The 18,491-nt window shown below is 32.2% G+C and overlaps 1 protein-coding gene across 1 annotated transcript in view; it reads right to left on the bottom strand.

Moving 5' to 3' along the window:
• Nucleotides 1–18,491, bottom strand: part of LOC145259709 (meiotic recombination protein SPO11-like) — a 1,082,117-nt gene that overhangs the window by 314,670 nt on the left and 748,956 nt on the right. The gene's annotated exons all lie outside the window — the stretch shown is intronic.

Here is an 18,491-nt window from a genome sequence, read left to right as displayed (position 1 = left end):
TGACTATGGTAACATTTATTTCTTGTATATTTATATTATTATATATATAACAGTTTCTCTTTGTAAGGAAACATCATTTTGTTGGCCACTCTTGGCTACGAATGGAAACAAAGTTGATATAAAAAAATATATTTTCGCAAAAATTATCTTTACTTTCATCATATTTTGCTTAGGGTAAAATTTTTGAGTATCAAAACCTATCTCTTTACAACCCCCTCCTTTTCATAGCCTATCATACTTTCATCAATCACAGTCCATTTTCTGTAGGCTGTTTTTTAATCCAGTCAACGACGGGTACTTCTGCTAGTATATATATATATATATATACTAGCAGGGGTTACCCGGCGTTGCCTGGGTGATCGGCCCCCTTCCCACTCCGAGGGGTAACAAAAAAGTCACCCCTCTGGATTTACATGCTTGGTGCCGGCCTCCCATCTTCAGGGAGAGATAATCCCCAACCCCACCTTCAGGGAGGAGGGTGCCTGGAGGCTTCCCCCCCCCCACCAAGAAAAAGTCACCTCCTCCTGGCCTCTTCGCCCCCCCCCACCCTTGGGGGGAACACCGGCTCCCTCCTTTGGGGGGAGAAACTGCCAAGCTCCCCCCTTTCGGGTGAGAAAATGCCAGGCTTCCCCTTTTGGTGGGGGGATGGTGGCGTGGCCTTCGTTATAAAGATGGCCGGCCAGCTGAAAAAATGACGTCATCGCCGAGGTCCCAACAAGCAAGATATGTGGAACTCTTAGACTGTCAATAATGAACAGTAATTTTTACAGACAGCGTTACAAAACTTCAAAATTGGATTGAAATAAAGAACACGATGATTTATACTGAAACTCATCTAATATTAATAATAAAAAAATAATAAAAAAACACAAGTTGTTTGTTTAAGTATTATAAGCAATTGAATATTTCGTTGTATTATAGATTTTAAAGATTAGAATGCGTTCTTTAATTACTTATAAATTACATTTTAAAAAAGTGAAGGAACACGATTTGATTTGTAGTAAACTTGAAGTTTATTTAATATAATTAAATGAAAATTATGCATGTAAGATTATGAATATTTGAAGCAGAACACAACCAAAACATTTGATATGAGTTAAGACAATAAACAAATATTAAAATTAAACTATTTTTTTAATCAAAATGAATTTTTTTTAAATCAAAATGAATGTTTTTTAATCGAAATGAACAATATTTTTTTAAATCAAAATGAATATTTTTTTAATCAAAATGAATATTTTTTAATGGGTTTGTATTACTGTACACATAGATTCGAAAAAGTTGTCAAAAAACAAATATATAACAAATAAATGTTATCAAAGGTAAGATAAGTTACTTTTCTACCAAACTGGATATATTTTTCGTATTTTTATTCAATGTAACATGTTTATTCAGCTCGAAAACCATACAGTGTTTACCGATGTATTGGAAAATTCAAGATGGCGTCTGACTCCCTCTTTAACACGGTAAGTTTGGGAAAAGGTGTTATAAATAAAAAACTGGATAAAATACTGTTAAAAACTCGCTCAATATATGTTACCGTGACATAGCTTGACATATATTCGGCGGGTTTTTAATAGTATTTTTCTAGTTTTTTATTTATAACACCTTTTCCCATACTTACCGTGTTAAAGAGGGAGTGAGGCGCCATCTTGAATTTTCCAATACATCGGTAAACACTGTATGGTTTTCGAGCTGAATAAACATGTTACATTGAATAAAAACACGAAAAATATATCCAGTATGGTAGAAAAGTAAATTATCTTGCCTTTGATAACATTTATTTGTTATATATTTGTTTTTTGACAACTTTTTCGAATCTATGTGTACAGTAATACAAACCCGTTTTTCGAGCTGAATAAATATGTTACATTGAATAAAAACACGAAAAATATATCCAGTTTGGTAGAAAAGTAACTTATCTTGCCTTTGATAACATTTATTTGTTATATATTTGTTCTTTGACAACTTTTTCGAATCTATGTGTACAGTAATACAAACCCGAAATGAACATAAGACCACGAGTGAACGCACGTTTTTTTTTTTAGTTTAGTTTCATATATATATATATATATATATATATATATATATATATATAAAAATAAGTATTTTTAAATTTTATCTTTCTAGCTTTAAAAAAAAGTTTTAAAATTTTATCAGCCGACATAATTTATTTTTAAATATTGAAAAATTTCAGGAAAATTAATTTTTGCTAGATTTTTAAAACATGTGTGTCAACAGCTTTAAAAAAATCGTCTCTTCAAAAGAACGTGATTTAAAGAGGACGGTAGTCACCGTGTGTGTGTGTGTGTGTGTGTGTGTGTGTGTGTGTGTGTGTGTGCGCGCATGTGATAGGTAGGACAGCGTTTGTTTTCGTGTTGTGTGTACGTGTGTGCGGCTAGCGCCAGAATGGTGGACGTGGTGTCGGAGGTTGTATTGTGATGGCTGGTGTAAGTTTCGTAATTTTGTAATTTGTAAATGGCAAGTTAGGAAAAAATTAAACCCTTCCAAGATGGACAATAAATAAGGCCATAATATTTTATGGTAAATTTAAGAGCGTAGGAACCATAGTTTTTTAGGAGATGTGATTATTGGATTAACCAATCAGAAATCGTCTGTGGCACACACATCTCTGTTTTTATAGATATATAGATAGAAGATAGATATATGTATATATATAAACATTAAATGTTTATTATGCATGGTATGCACAAATGCATTTATACTTCAGCCCTCAATATACCTCATCAGGATCCAAAGATTACAAACATTTGGTTCTGATGAGGTACATTAAATACTGAACCAAATGTATTTATGTAGACCATTTTAAATGCTTATACAATGTATATTTATAAAGCTCTATCTTGTATTGAGCACTTTAAAATATATTGGATGTAAATTCATTTGAATTACAATCTAGCTGAGATGTAAACTTCAGAATGAACATATTTGCATAGAGAAAAAAGCAAAGAAATTAACAAGACAAATGAAATTTTTGATCGTTCCAAAGTTCACTGAAACAAACAATAATCATGAGGATCAAAATTTAAAATATTTTGCTTCATGATGTCGCTTATTTATATTGAGATACATACAAAATACAATAATAGGAAAACCTTATTGATATATCAGGAAAAAATATTGGTGTATTACGAAAACTAAGCGAGTAGAATTTTAATTTAAAAAAATATAATTTACTATCTGTAGTCAACAAACTCTGAACAATGTCTGCGCCAAGCAATCACATTGCAGAAGATTATCTTATACTAGTATGAAGATGCCAGAAACTAGAGAAAATTTCAGATATTTGCAAAAATTGCTAAGATAAATCAGAATAATTATGCTTACTCATGTTGAGAAACATACGAAACACAGCAATTAAAATAAAAATAACAGGAAAACCTTTGTATATACTTATCAATAAAAAATATTAGTGTGCACAAAAAATTACGGAAAATTATCGATTAGAATTTTAATAAAAAAATAAAATGAATTTACGATTTGTAATCCAAAGTCGTAACAACATTCACGTCAAACCACCACATTGTAGAAGATTATCATCCTTTTTCTAATATGGAGACGCCAAATAGTCTTATAATTCAGAGTTTGCGAACTCCAAATAGTACATTAATTTAATTTTTTTTATTACTAACTGTATGCGTCCACGCATTGCTGTGGCTCAGTTAATGGCCGAAATCACGTGGGAAATGAAAAATGCGAAATATGAAACGTTAGGTATATGAAACGAAACTCGCATTCTGACTATTGAAAGAGAATCGTTCATTTAACTGGAATTTGCTACAAATAATGTAATAAATCAATATAATCGACTGCTTTCATTTGCAATGTTTTATTTGCTCTAATCAACTTCTCATTAAATGCAAAATATTTTGCTAAAAAAAAACAAAAAAAACAGTTGATTGTATTTATTTATTTTATTAGTCGGGAAAACAAAGATTAATGTGGAAAAAAAAATGTCTGCATACATAAGTGTCCAGTAGCGGCCATTTGGTGGCCATATAGTGACTAAAAACACTATAAACATAATCAGATAGGTAGAAGAGTAACTTATCTGGCCTTTGATAACATTTATTTGTATATATTCAAGTTATATTACAAATTCTTCATACATATTAAATCTTTGGAAAAGAGAAGACTAAAAAAAAAATAAAATAAAAAACGAGTTACAAGCCCCCCCCCCCCTCCCAAAAAAAAACAGTCGAATTTCAGTTAAATGGACGATTCTCTTTCAATAACCGGAACATGTGTTTCGTTTGATTTGCCTGACAAAGAAATTATCTTTTAGTTAAGACGCACTCTAACCACACTCAAGCACAAACTGTAATAAGCATTACGCGCTTTGAGAGAGAGAGAGAGAGAGATGTGCTGGGAGCAATCCTTTAACACACAGAAGAATAGGTAGCAGCAATATGTAAACTACAAAGCAAGTATTAGTGATTAGTAGCGTACACACACACACACACACACACAAGCAACTGTAATAATCTAAACATTTAATGAAATTGAAGTCGTGTGGAATTTGTTTGTTGATGACGCCATGTTGTATATTTTTTTAATAAACCGTTCGTTTATACAGGGAAGAATTGAATTTCGGAATATGAAAATGAAAATGTTCAGAGCTCAACCAATCAAAACGGACAGAATATAACTACGTAGCCATTATTTATGAAACGGAAAAGGGAAGGCTTATGTTATGTCTATATGGTTATGATCCAATTACGATGGGTGTAACCACATTATCCGTAGTAAGTGTAGATTTCCCTCCTGGTGTTGACTGGATGGTGGTAGGAGAATTAAATATTTAGAGGGAAAAATAGGAACTCCTTCCTCTAAAGATGTTGCGATTGCAATGCACATTTTATCATAATGACTAAATTTGTCTAAAATGGTGTTCTAAAGTTACATAAGATAGTCGTTAATAGTCTAGACACATTAAATTTGTATGTAACATCTGTTGTTGCAAACCTACGGTACTGTGGTGCAGAGGGGAATTTCTGCAATCATTATATAAAAGATAATTAAAATTCTACTCGCTTATTTTCTGTAATATTTGGTGTACACTAAGATTTTTCACTGATATCCATAAATTTTTCTGTTACTTTATTCTGAACTGTCATATTTTGTATGTATCTTAATATAAATAAACATCAAAATGAATAAGTAGATAAGGACATGTTCGCAAATTATTCTAATCTACGATTATATAAAAGTCACTGTGGTGTGTGTGAGTTCCTTCCTCATAGGTTTTGAAATGGCTGAGCCTATCTTTTTCAAATTTCACACAAGGCTAATTGTCTGGCAGTGTTTTTAGATATGCTTTGTACAGAAATTCATCTAATAAGTATCGAAAATCGAAAAATTCTAATCCTCAAAATAGCTTTTCTCGCTTATAGATAAAAAAAATAGAGGTTTTTCGGGGGAATATTTTATGTTACACCGACCAAGAGAGATAAGAAAATTTCAGCAAATAATTTCTCGTTAAAAAAAAACAGATTTATTATAATCTGGAGATATAGATTTCTGGTAGACCATTCGACTACAGATCAAATGATGCCCTGTTCAAGCCAAAGTGTACCTCACCATTATATTTTTTCTTAATAAGAAGTTCAATTTATGATAAAAGAAGAAGTACCATTTAAAATTGCCACAAATCATTTCATATAGGCATATTTTAAATCCAAACATTAATTAGGAGTTACTTTTCCAGGACATTCATCATCAAGCACAAATATCAGCTAATGTGATATTGTAAACAAACACAGATTGAATTTGATGAAGGACATTATTTTATTTTTTTTTTTTTGCAACTTAGTCCACCGAGCAAATTATTTCTTGTAATATATAATAATCAGCAGAGGATTGATTCTATAATAATACATACACAATCTGCATACATTAAAATATTACGTTTAAGCGTATTGTATGATCGGGCTGCGAATTGGTAAAATCATACAACTATGTTACACGTCACTCAATAAGTCTTGACCCTGACATATAGATGGTGCCACTAATAAAAAAAAAAAATCTATATGATTTTTATAAAGCATTTGTTCACACAACACATGTCAAATCGGATAATAAGTTTACAAATTACAGTTAATTAAGTGAAGCTCATATTATAAATATTCAAAACAATGAAAAAATCTGAATTTTGTGTGCTGATAAATCATTACTTCTGATGGGAAAAGCTACTGTTCAAGCAAAGAAATGGCTTGATAATGTTGATTCAAACTCTGCTCTGTCAGAAACAATGGATAAGAGCAGATCTGAAAAATATAGCAATTGTCTCAGAAAACACATTTTTGGGGGGCTAATCATAAATTGAAGTTGCATGTAAAAATCAAAAGATTTATTAGGTATTTTATAGCATGTTTTCACTTATTTTATCATATTCGTTTTTGCATGTTTAAAATGCTTACATGCATTGGACTGCGTTTAGAAGTTGACTTCAAGACAAACTTATCTCTGATCAGATCCTTATTTATTATACTTTCTCTCACATCCATCCTGATCACTTCCTTCCATGTTTTCCTTGGCTCGCTATCTCATCTGTTCTACATCTAACACAAAAATTCCAAATGATAATCCAAATAATAATAAGAAGGTTTATTAAATACAGAAATAGAGTTCCCTTGAAGTTATTTATACAAAGATACTTTTAATTAGATTGTATTCTTTGGGATGTTTAAAAAAAAAATGTCTACACACCTCAATGCTTATAAGAGATTTGCTCTTGAAAGAAATATTGTTGTCTGAGCTGTTCTATACTTTTGTATAAAGATTATAATATATCTAGCATTTTTGGCAGTGTATGTATATATATATATATATATATATATATATATATATATATATATATGTACACTGGCAAACACTTTGACTTATAATGAATGCTTTATGCCAAATTTCCAGAGTCAATGTGGTATTGTAGTAGCTAATCCCTTTTAATCCCTATATGTGTATCAAATAGATACCATAATACTTAGTTTGCCGCACCTTACTATAACAAAGGTTCATACAAAATTTCAAACAGATGGGCTCAGTAGTTTCCGAGACAAAGCGGAACAGAGAGACGGACAAAGAGAAATATAATCTATATATCTATAAAAGTGAAAATGTCCATGTGTGTGTGTGTATACATTTCCCTGCCAAATAACTCTGTCAAATTTCGGTCTACAGATTCAAAATTTGACATCCAGAGTATTGAGATTTGGGAAAATCTTTTTAATCAGATTTCAGCCAGAAATATTGCTGTTAAAGGGTCAACGTTCAACAATTTGACCTTTGAGAACTCTACCAAACATCTCCACCAATTTTGAGTCTAAACCCTTGAAATTTTAGATATAGGTTACTTGGACATTGATCTAACTTTATAATTTGATTTAAGCCCAAAACAGTAAATGTTAAGGGGTCATAATTAGGGCCATGTTTTAAAAAAATTGATCTCTGCGGTCTCTAACAAATAACTCAGCCAATTTTTGGTCTAAATATTTAAAATTTTACATAAAGTGTATTCAGACATAGGGCAAGCTTTTTAATCGTTTTTTTTTCTGAAAATTTGGCTTCCAAGGGGTCAAAGTTGAAAAGATTTGACCTCTGCAGTCTCTAGTAAATTATTAAGCCAGTTTTGGGTCTAAACATTTGACATTTTACATAAATGGTATTCAGACTTTCAACAAGATTTTAATCGGTTTTTGGGCGAAGATTTGGCTGCCAGGAGGTCAAAGTTGAAAAAGGTAACCTTTGCAGATTCTATCAAACTCTTCAGCTAGTTTTGGGTCTAAACACTCGAAATTTTAGATATAGGTTACTTGAATATTGGTCAGACATTTTAATTTTTGAGCCCAAAACAATAAATGTTAAGGGGTCAAAATTAGGGTCAAAGTTTTAATCAAAAGGCTTTGTTGCTTCGTGTTAGACAAAGACTTCTAATACAAGCTATTTCACGAGTGGTGTAGTAGGTGCACATACGGCTACTCGGGGTTGTTTTTTTTTTTACTCTCTATCGCCCCCACAATAGCAGAGTTACTATCTTTAAAAGCATATCTGAGAAAATTGATCACATCCTATCTGCTTATCCTTCAGCTAACATTCACATATGTGGAGACTTCAATGTTCACAATGTGGAATGGTTGACCCACTCAAACAAGACCAATGATGATGGGAGGTTCTGTCATGATTTCTCCATTGCTTATGACCTCACTCAGATTGTTCAGGAACCCACCCGTGTGCCCGACAATGACGGCCAGTATGCGAGTCTACTAGACCTTTTTCTCACAACTTGCCCTGAACTATGTTCAGTTTCCGTTCTGTCTCCTCTTGGATCTTCCGACCACTCAGTTGTATCAATTAAGATAAAAATGAAATGTAATGTTCTCAAACGTACCTCTCCATCGTACAGTATATCAATACATTATGGCTGACTGGGATAGCTTCCATACATTTATATCGGATCTACTTCTGCGTTCCATGTTTAAAAAGGATGTGTCCTCTATAGTATCAGACCTGACGAAATGGTTAATTGTAGGTATAGACCGTTTCATACCCTCGAAAAAGTTCCAGCAAAAACCTAACAGCCAGCCATGGTTCTCTCCAGAATGTACCAAAGTAGCTAAGCAGTGGCTTGGTTCCCACCAGTTTTGGCAAATAGCCAACAGAATCCTGAACAGAAGCGTGTGTTCTATCCCAACTATCATCAATGGACCTGAGGTAATCTCGTTAGCATCAGACAAAGCCAAACTCTTTTCCAAGGACTTTGCAGCTAATTCTACCCTTTGCAACCAACGTCGCTAACCCCCAATATTTCCTCCTGTATCAAAAAACACGCTATATGATATACAAATATCTGTACGTGATGTTGTCAAGCTAATCAAAAACCTTGATTCCAATAAAGCAACCAGCCCTGACGGTATTCCAATTATAGTACTCAAAAAACTTCAACCAGAACTAGCGCCCCTACTTACAAAACTGTTTAAATGTTGTCTTAAGGAGAATTGCTTCCCATCATCCTGGAAAATCTCATCAGTATGCTTTGTATTTAAGAATTCAGGTGATCGCTCATCCCCCTCTCAGTACAGGCCAATAAGTCTCCTGTGCGTCATGAGTAAGTTGCTGGAATCTGTGTTAAATAGAGAAGTAATCAACCATCTTAGCAAAAATAACCTTCTTAGTGACACACATGGTTTCCATTCTGCTAGATTTACAGCAGATGTGTTTACAGTTATATCGCATAGGATTAGCGAATCTCTCGACAGAGGCAACCTTTTTAGGGCTATTGCTCTTGACATATCAAAGGTCTTTGATAGGGTATGGCATAAAGGTTTACTTCATAAGATCTCCAGCTATGGTATAGCTGTAAATGTCTTCTCAATTATTAAATCATTTCTCTCTGATAGGTTCATAAGAATAGTAGTTGATGGACAAAAATCTGAAGCTCACAGTATTAATGCTGTAGTCCCTCAGTGGTCCATCGTGTGCCCAACACTTTTCCTGATCTACATTAATGATCTTCCAAACCATATCCTTACATCATTTGCAGATATTTATGCTGATGACACTGCTATCTATGGTAGCACATCTAAGACCGTAAACGACCAAGTTCTCTCTGATTCTCTCTCCTCTGATCTTGAGCACATGGTACAATGGGGAAAGGAGTGACTGGTTACTTTTAATGCATCTAAAACCAAGCTTCTATCTTTAAATCATGAACGTTCTGATCCACATCTGGCATCAATTGAAATGAATGGCTCTCGTCTTGAGGAGGTTTCATGTTTTGACAAGCTTCTGGGCTTGGCCTTTACTCCTGATCTTAAATGGAACACATACATCAACTCTGTTGCCAAGGTTGCTGGAAAAATGGTGGGATCCTTCTATCGATCCAGTAGATATCTGCTAATGCAATTCTCTATCTATATAAGAGCCAGGTACGTCCAAGGATGGGATACTGTTGCTACATCTGGGCAGGAGCTGCTAGAAGACTTGTCCTGCCTTGATAGGGTTCAAAATAAACTTCATAGCCTCGTAAGAGACGTCCTTTTCTCTTTCCAGCAACCTCTATCTCACAGAAGAGATGTTGTGAGTTTGTCTCTGCTTTATCGTTATTTTCATGGCAAATGCTTGACTGAGCTTCAATCTATAGCCCCCTCTCGCCAAACTTTCACAAGAAACACTCGTCTAGCTGAAAACACTATCAATAACTCCCTCCACTCTTTATCTGTGCCTAAACCTAAACATAGATTCCATGAACAAAGCTTCTTTCTTAGAACTGCACGCCTGTGGAATTGTCTTCCGTTTTTGTACTTTCCAGCTGACTTCAAGTCCAATGTAAACAAGTTCTTGATGAGCCGTTCCACTCAAGTTAACAAATTTACTGAACTTCCATTACTAATGATTACTATATTGTCCAATTGACTACTGTCCACTCTTAACCCTTATTCTCGAGTGGTCTCTGGCCTTGATAAGTGGTTATGCCTATATAAAAAAAAAAATTTAAAGAAAATTTGACTTCTGCGGTCTCTTGCAACTTTTCTCTATGTTAGTTAAGGAAGCCTATTATATAGAAAGGCATTACCATTCATCTTCACACTTTTTAATATATACATATGCATATAAAGTTATTAACAGTACATAGGGCAGAGCAAAGCCGGGCTGAACTGCTAGTATATATATATAAAACTGAAATTGTGTGTGTGTGTGTGTGTGTGTGTGTGTGTGTGTACTAGTGATGGGACGATTCCAAAATTTGATAATATTATTGATTGTTTTAGCGATATTATATACAGGGGATTGGAGAGATTATGTTTTGTGAGTCTTTATTTTCCCGTATATGTAGCTGGGTTTATAGTCTCCTATTCTTTTATTAAATTTTATTGTTCCGATTTCGGCATTGTTTGCTGTTATGATTTGGTTAATTTGTTTTTTTAGTTGTTCTGTTTAAACCAGATCTCATTTAACACCGGGACAAATATACTAATAGTATTTAATAACTAACATGAAACTAAATTAATAAACCATAAAATAGGAAAATCGAAAATAAAAATAATTTGCCGCCAACCTTCATGCACCCACCTTTATAGCCAATGAAAAATAAAATTATAAATGCACCAAACCTTAAAGGAAAAGAAAGCAACAACAATTGCTCCTGATGATAATCGGATGCCCGATAGAAAGTGGCTGAGAAAAATATGGCCGACCAAAAACTCCTGAGGGCTATTCTGCATAATACGCCTGCCAAAATTAAAAAGACCGCTTGGCAAATAGAAAAGATATCCAACAAGATCGGAAAAAGGAATAACTCTATGGTAATAAAGTGTCTAAATAATGACCTGCTCGTAAAATATACAAATATATATATACGGTCGTGGCTCAGAGACTAATGAATGAGGATGGAGAGTTGCAGGTTTTGGTTTTGATTCTAGCTGATGGCACTCAAGTCAGCTATATACATACCTACATACAGTTTGGATCTCACTACTATATATTAGGTTCAATATAATAATCGATAGAGAATTTTCTCTATAATAATAAATATGTGGTCCTAGATATGACCTAAAACTATATCCGATGGTGAGGCCCCACCTTGCGGGCCTTGGGGAGTGTGGAGCCACACCTTAATTGCCATTGCTCCCAGGTGCACTCTGACCCGGAGTGGTAGTACCTGTTAGGGTCCCAACTATGGGTTAAATAGAATCCGACTTAAAAACAAATATACTCCATTAAAAATCGTTCCTCAAAATCTTTGGATTCGGCATTAAATAACCTGAAAAAGGTTGATATGCCGTAAAACAAAAAAAAAACAATCAATAAATATGTAATCTGCATGAATTAACATATCAAGCATATATTTAAGCATAACCTACATCCGGGCAACATCAGGCGGTCTGCTAGTTAGTGATTGACACTGACTATTATCAGTACTTTAAAAATCAAGGTTTTCATCCTAATGTATGCCATGTTTTTCGATGTTTATTATGCTACTATCAAAGTAAGAAAGCTAATCAAAGATAATCATAAATTAGAATATTGCATTTTAATTCTATGATTGTTATGAGAAAAGTTGATATACCTATTTTAGGAATAATGTGTAATGTTGTGACCCTTTCGGCTGTGATCATAGCGTAGTATCTGTGTTAACTGTGGCAAACAGGGCTAAGGGTCAAAACATTATTATTACTATCATTATTATTAATTGATTCAAGCGACGGCGGGTTGCTGGATCAATTATTATGATTAGAAAAATAAACAATTCAATTGGGAAAAAATTATTGACATATAATATCGCAAAAGGAATGTGAAAATAGATGTAAACATGATTTTGGTTTGCATAAACAAATAACTAGATTGAGGTCATCAGCTGTTGGTCTGAGACACGTAATGATGAAATGTAATGAGACACGTGATGTATGTAGATTTGGGGAGATTCTAAGCAGTCAGCTGGACATCAGAGAGAACGGACGACTCAAAATGACGTGGTGAGCAGCGCCATTTCAAGCAGCCAAGATGTAAAAACGGATCATGAAAATAAATGTTAAAATATACACACTAGACGATCAACTAAATGATACAATGTATATACATACACGCATTTACATGTACACGAAATACAGATAAAATATAAAACCCAATTATTCAACATGTACGTCGTTATAGAACGTATCAATACACACAACATACCATAAGCCTTTTTGGTACCGTATTCATACACCTGCGTATATAACAAATGGACTTACTCAGAAACTATAAATTGAATTACATCTAACACGTTCTTGTTGGGTACCGATTCAGGACGGTTTTTTTTTTTCACTTATATCTATACAAATAAATTCACATTGGGCTTTATCATAGAGTAAATTCTGGCTTACCATACATTGTTTATATGATACATGTTTTGAATTGTGTGACCTTTGAGAAGAATGCATGGCATCAATTTGTCCTCAAGGATCATTGGCAAACAACTTGTGACACACTGACCCCCCCCCAGTATTGCCAGTTAGATTCAATTCTTATTTATAAAAGACAGATGGTTGGAGAAGAACAATGCATGGCAATAGGGTAATGCTTTGTGTTCACACACAAATACATTGAAGAGTAAAATTTAAAATGTTGTATTATGAGAGATGGGACTAAGGGTAGAGAGGAATAATTGGTCACTAGATGTGAAGAATCGTTGAACTGAATAAGGAAAAAAGGAATGGGAAGAAAGAAAATAAAATGAAAAAGAAATACAAAAAAAGTATAAAGAAAAAAGGAAGGAAGGGAGGGATATTATTCGAAAATGTTATACTTGTGGAAATGTTTTATTTATTTACGAATGTACACCCTCCATCAAAAATATGTTTAACAGGGTTTGCACTCATATTCATAAAAAGATATAAAGAAAGTATCTCAACAGAACGTTTAAAAAGGAAAAAATATAATTATATCAATCAGTATAGAAAGAAAAATAAAGAAAAATCTTATGGAAATAAAGTGAAGATTTCTTTTCAAAGTCATTTAAGATGGCGGGATTATCTTGCTATTTGTTTTCCGTTTTCATCTAAAAACTTGAAATGGTTTAACCTGTAATTTTTATTTTTTACTTGCTACTGTTGGTGTTACGCAGGCGTCCCAGCGTGCTCGGTCATAAGATATGCTTAAATACATTTTAATTTATGCAGATTACGTATTTATTATTATAGAGACAATTCTCTATTGATTATTATATTGAACCTAATACATAGTAGTGAGATCCAATATATATATATATACACACACACACACACACACACACTAGCTGGTCATTACAATACAATACGTTTAAACATAATATTTTAATTTATGCAGATTGCCTATGTATTATAGAATCAATCCTCTATTGAATCTATCTATCTATATATCTACAAAAGTGAACGTGTATATGTGTCTGTATACATTTCCCTATGCAATAACTCTGTTTACAGATTCGAAATTTGATATACAGGGTATTGAGATTTTGGAAAATCTTTGTGATTTGTTTTCGGCCAGAAATTTGGCTGTTAAAAAGTCAAAGTTCAATGATTTGACCTTTGAGAACTTTACCAAACCCTCCAACAATTTTGGGTCTAAACACTTGAAATTTTAGATATAGGTTTCTTGGACATGGATCTAACTTAATAACTTGATTTGAGCAAAAACAATAAATGTTAGGGGGGTCATAATAGGGGTCAAAATTAAAAAAAATTGACCTCTGTGGTCTCTACTAAATTAGACAATTTCTGGTGTAAACATTTGAAATTTTACATAAAGGGTTTTCAGAAATAGGGTAAGCTTTTTAATCGGTTTGGGTCGAAATTTTTAGTTACTCATATATAAATGTATGTATGTATGTATGTATGTTTACATATCTGCCTAAAACTTTTGACAGAGCGAATGGATTTTACCAACATCAGTATCGTTTTGAAGTTCGACCTTTCAGACAACAAATATCGAAAAATTGGCTAAAAACATTAATATCTTCACCTTTAACTGGGCACTGTTCTAGAGGAGAGGGGGTCGCTTTTTTCGCCGATATTTTTGAAAGTCATCCTCTCCTTTCGATTGTCTAGCCTTAATTTAAAACTACGTCACTTCCCGTTTGGCGGAGGTCGTAACAACAAAGAAATAAGGTTTTTTTCCCCGTTCTTTTCCTCCTTCACGGTACGGGTTCGACCCTGCCTTCCTACACCATTTTTTTTTTTTTGCTCAACATACACCTCCAAACACCCGGGTAACGCCGGGCTGAAATTCTAGTATATCTATAAAAGTGAAAGTGTCTGTGTGTGTCTCTGTCTGTGTACATTTCGCTACCAAATAAGTCTGTCAATTTTCGGTCTACAGACTCGAAATTTGGCATACGGGATATTGAGATATGGGAAAATCTTTTTAATCGGTTTTCAGCCAAAAATTTTGCAGTTAAGAGGTCAAAGTTCAACGATTTGACTTTTGAAAAGTCTACCAAACTCCTCGGCCAATTTTGGGTCTAAACACTTGAAATTTTAGATGTAGGTTCCTTGGACATGTATCAAACTTTATAATTTGATTTGAGCTGAATGTTAAAGGGTAAAAATTGGGGTCAAAGTTAAAAAAAAAATGACCTCTGAGCCAATTTCTGGTCTAAATATTTGAAAGTTTACATAAAGTGTATTCAAACATAGGGCAAGCTTTTTAATCGGTCTTTGGCCGAAAATTTGGCTTCCAAAGAATCAAAGTTCAAAAGATTTTGACCTTTGCGGTCTCTAGCAAACTATTCGGCGAATTTTGGGTCTAAACATTTGAAATTTTATATAAATGGTATTCAAACATGCAGCAAGCTTTTTAATCAGTTTTTAGGCGAAAATGTGGCTGCCAAGAGATCAAAGATGAAAGAGCTGACCTTTGCAGACTCTATCAAACTCCTCCACCAATTTTGGATCTAAACACTTTAAATTTTAGATGTAGGTTACCTGGACATTAGTCAAACTTTTTAGTATATATATATGCATACATATGCTCATAAAGTTATGAACAGTACATAGAGCCCAAGCAAAGCTGGACTGAACTGCTAGTATTATATATTACGAAGAATAATTTGCCTGGTGGACATATTCATAAAAAATAAAAATAAAAAAATAAAAATGATAATGCCATTCATCAAATTCCGTCTCTGTTTACAATATCACATCAGCTGATATTTGAGCATGATGATGAATGCCCTGGAAAAGTCATATATTTTTAAAATATGCAAACACTTTTAAGATTTTAAAATTCACGTGACAAAAAAACTTAAATGGTATTATTTTACCTGCTAACTTTTGTGTAAAGAGACGGATATATAATTATGTAGACATTTTTATATATGTGTGCACAAAGAAAATACACATTTGTCTTTATTATGAAGTGGAGAATTATTTTTTATTCATTGGCCTATTATTATTTGAAGGGCAATCGTACATGAACAACTGTTTATATAAAAAAAGTAAGATTTAGAAATCTTTTAAAAGTTTAAATACTCATATTTTAAAACTTGGTCTAAATCCGCTTCAGCAAAAAAAAAAAAAAAAAAAAGAAAAAAAAAGAAGAAAAAAGAGTAATACAAAAGATATGAGAAAATAACACTTCAAAAAGTTTAAATATCAAATGTGCGCTGACTTTTATTGTACAATGACTTAGAGTGAAAGTTCAACTTTCTATGAAGTGGTTTTAAATATCACTGAAAAGTAAAACCGTTTAGACATATTTTTAGTTTAAAAAAAAGAACAAAAAGTTTACGTTTAGAATATGGTATCTCTTTTTAATACATGCATTTTTATAAGAAAAAGTTATAGAAAAAGTGTAATGATAAAACCTAATAGTAAATTTATTTTCTATATTAATTCAAAATTATCCTTAAATCTTCTAGTTAATTACTTTTTACATATTAATAATTTTAAAAAATGTTAAATTATTTTCTTTTCAATAGAAAATGAACATTAAGTAAACATCAAGAAATTTAGATAGAGAGTTTTTCTAATATATATATATATATATATATATATATATATATATATATATATATATATATATATATATATGCATTCTTGTGTGTGTGTGTGTGTGTGTATATATACACACACACACAATATGACAATTAATTACTACCCAGCTTTCCTTACATACTGAGCACAGTTAAAGTAAATACAAAAATTTGAGATAAAAATATATCTCCTTATAACATTTTTGCAGATACATGAAATAGTAATACTAATGTGTGTGTGTGTGTGTATTTATTTTGAATTAGTATAGGACAAGAGCTGTGATAAAAATATTTTATTTTATGAAAGCAACAGCAATGTAATGAACAAATATTAATAAATTTACTAAAAAACGGTTTTAATTCGCATACAATCGTTTCAGCCTACCTATATAATGTACATAACATTCCAAATGCATAATGCATTATTTTTTCTTAAAGAGGCCATAAACAGTGCTCATAAAAATGTTAACCTTCTGGATTATTATATATACACACACTCATATAAATATATCGAACAAGTCTTATGCCAAAGGTTACAGTAATAAAATGTTTTCTGCACTGTATAGAGCACTATGTAACCATCACCTTAAATATCAAAAACTCTAATTATTAATATTATGTGACTATCTTTGTATAGGTAGAGGGAATGTTCCCAAGCATGATTTGATGAGTATTTATATATGTTGTGATAAAAATATTTAATACGAAAGATATATAAATGTTTATATCTATTCTGTATTTATTTCCTATTTGTTGACTTGTAGGAATACAAAATTTTTTCAGAAAAAAAAAAAAGAAATCCCCAAAACGTTAAAATGCACATAACTTTCAACCGATCCTGAAGAAGACCAACTGATCGGTTGAAAATCGTGTGCTTTTGAACATTATCGATTTTTTCCGAAATACATTTTGTATTCCTACACATTAACAAATAGGAAATAAATACAGAAAAATATTAACATTTATATATTTTTCGTATTAATAATATATATATTGAATGAAATACTGAAATACTGTAAGATTACAGATTACATAAAGTCATAATAAATATTAGTATTGTCATTTATAAAACGATCCCAAGCAGACAAAAAAAAAAGCTCAATGTGCGAGATAGAGCAATAATATAAATAGAAATTCCAAATCAAATTATGTAGAATTAAAACAAAAATTTATTGGTTGACAAAAAGAGTACAATTAATTTAAAAAGATATGGGTAATCAAAATAGATATCAGTAATTATAATTAGTAAGCAATTACAACTGTTCTTGTACCCTCATTCAGTCAACCATGCAGTATCCTTTTTACACCATCATTTCAAATTTAATTTTCAATTTATGTGCTAATAAGCAATATTTATAATTACCCTGATCTATTTTGCTAATAACATTTCCTACGATGAAATGAAGCATTCCTTGAAAATCCATGGATTAAGGAAAAAACTTAAATTTATTGTTTGACAAGGGAATACAAATAATTTTATGCTGTAATTCTACATAATTTAATTCAGAATTTTCTTATATAAAAATCCTTTTTATGATATACTGCTTCATTTTTATGCTCATTTCAAAATAATGAAACTCCTCAGTGCAAAAATAGGCATAAAAACGACCACTGCCAATGGTCACATTAACCTATAAACAATCCTCCTTGCGAACAGCTTGATGCATTCAAAACTTTGGGATTATTATTTTATATATATATATATATATATATATATATAGTGCTGGAAAAAAGAAAGTCCGCACTTGTAATTTTTTAAAAAACTGCAAATTTAAGCTAAATTTAATCTGTTTAAACAACTATACCTCATTTGATTGGCCTTTTATTCCTCTATAATTTTACCTGTTCATATTTGACTTTTAATTGAAATATTCTAGTGTTCATGTCACTTAAAAAATAACTTCAAATTGAGGAGGCAAAAAGAAAGTCTGCAGCAACAAATTCGCTTAAAACCAGCCTAAATTATCGCCCCTAAATCAGTTTA

Source organism: Euprymna scolopes, chromosome 3 (assembly GCF_053919585.1).
Source record: "Euprymna scolopes isolate OS-2025 chromosome 3, ASM5391958v1, whole genome shotgun sequence".
Lineage (NCBI taxonomy): Eukaryota > Metazoa > Mollusca > Cephalopoda > Sepiida > Sepiolidae > Euprymna > Euprymna scolopes.
The sequence above is the reverse complement of the archived record's forward strand: the minus strand, read 5'-3'. Positions and strand labels throughout refer to the sequence as shown.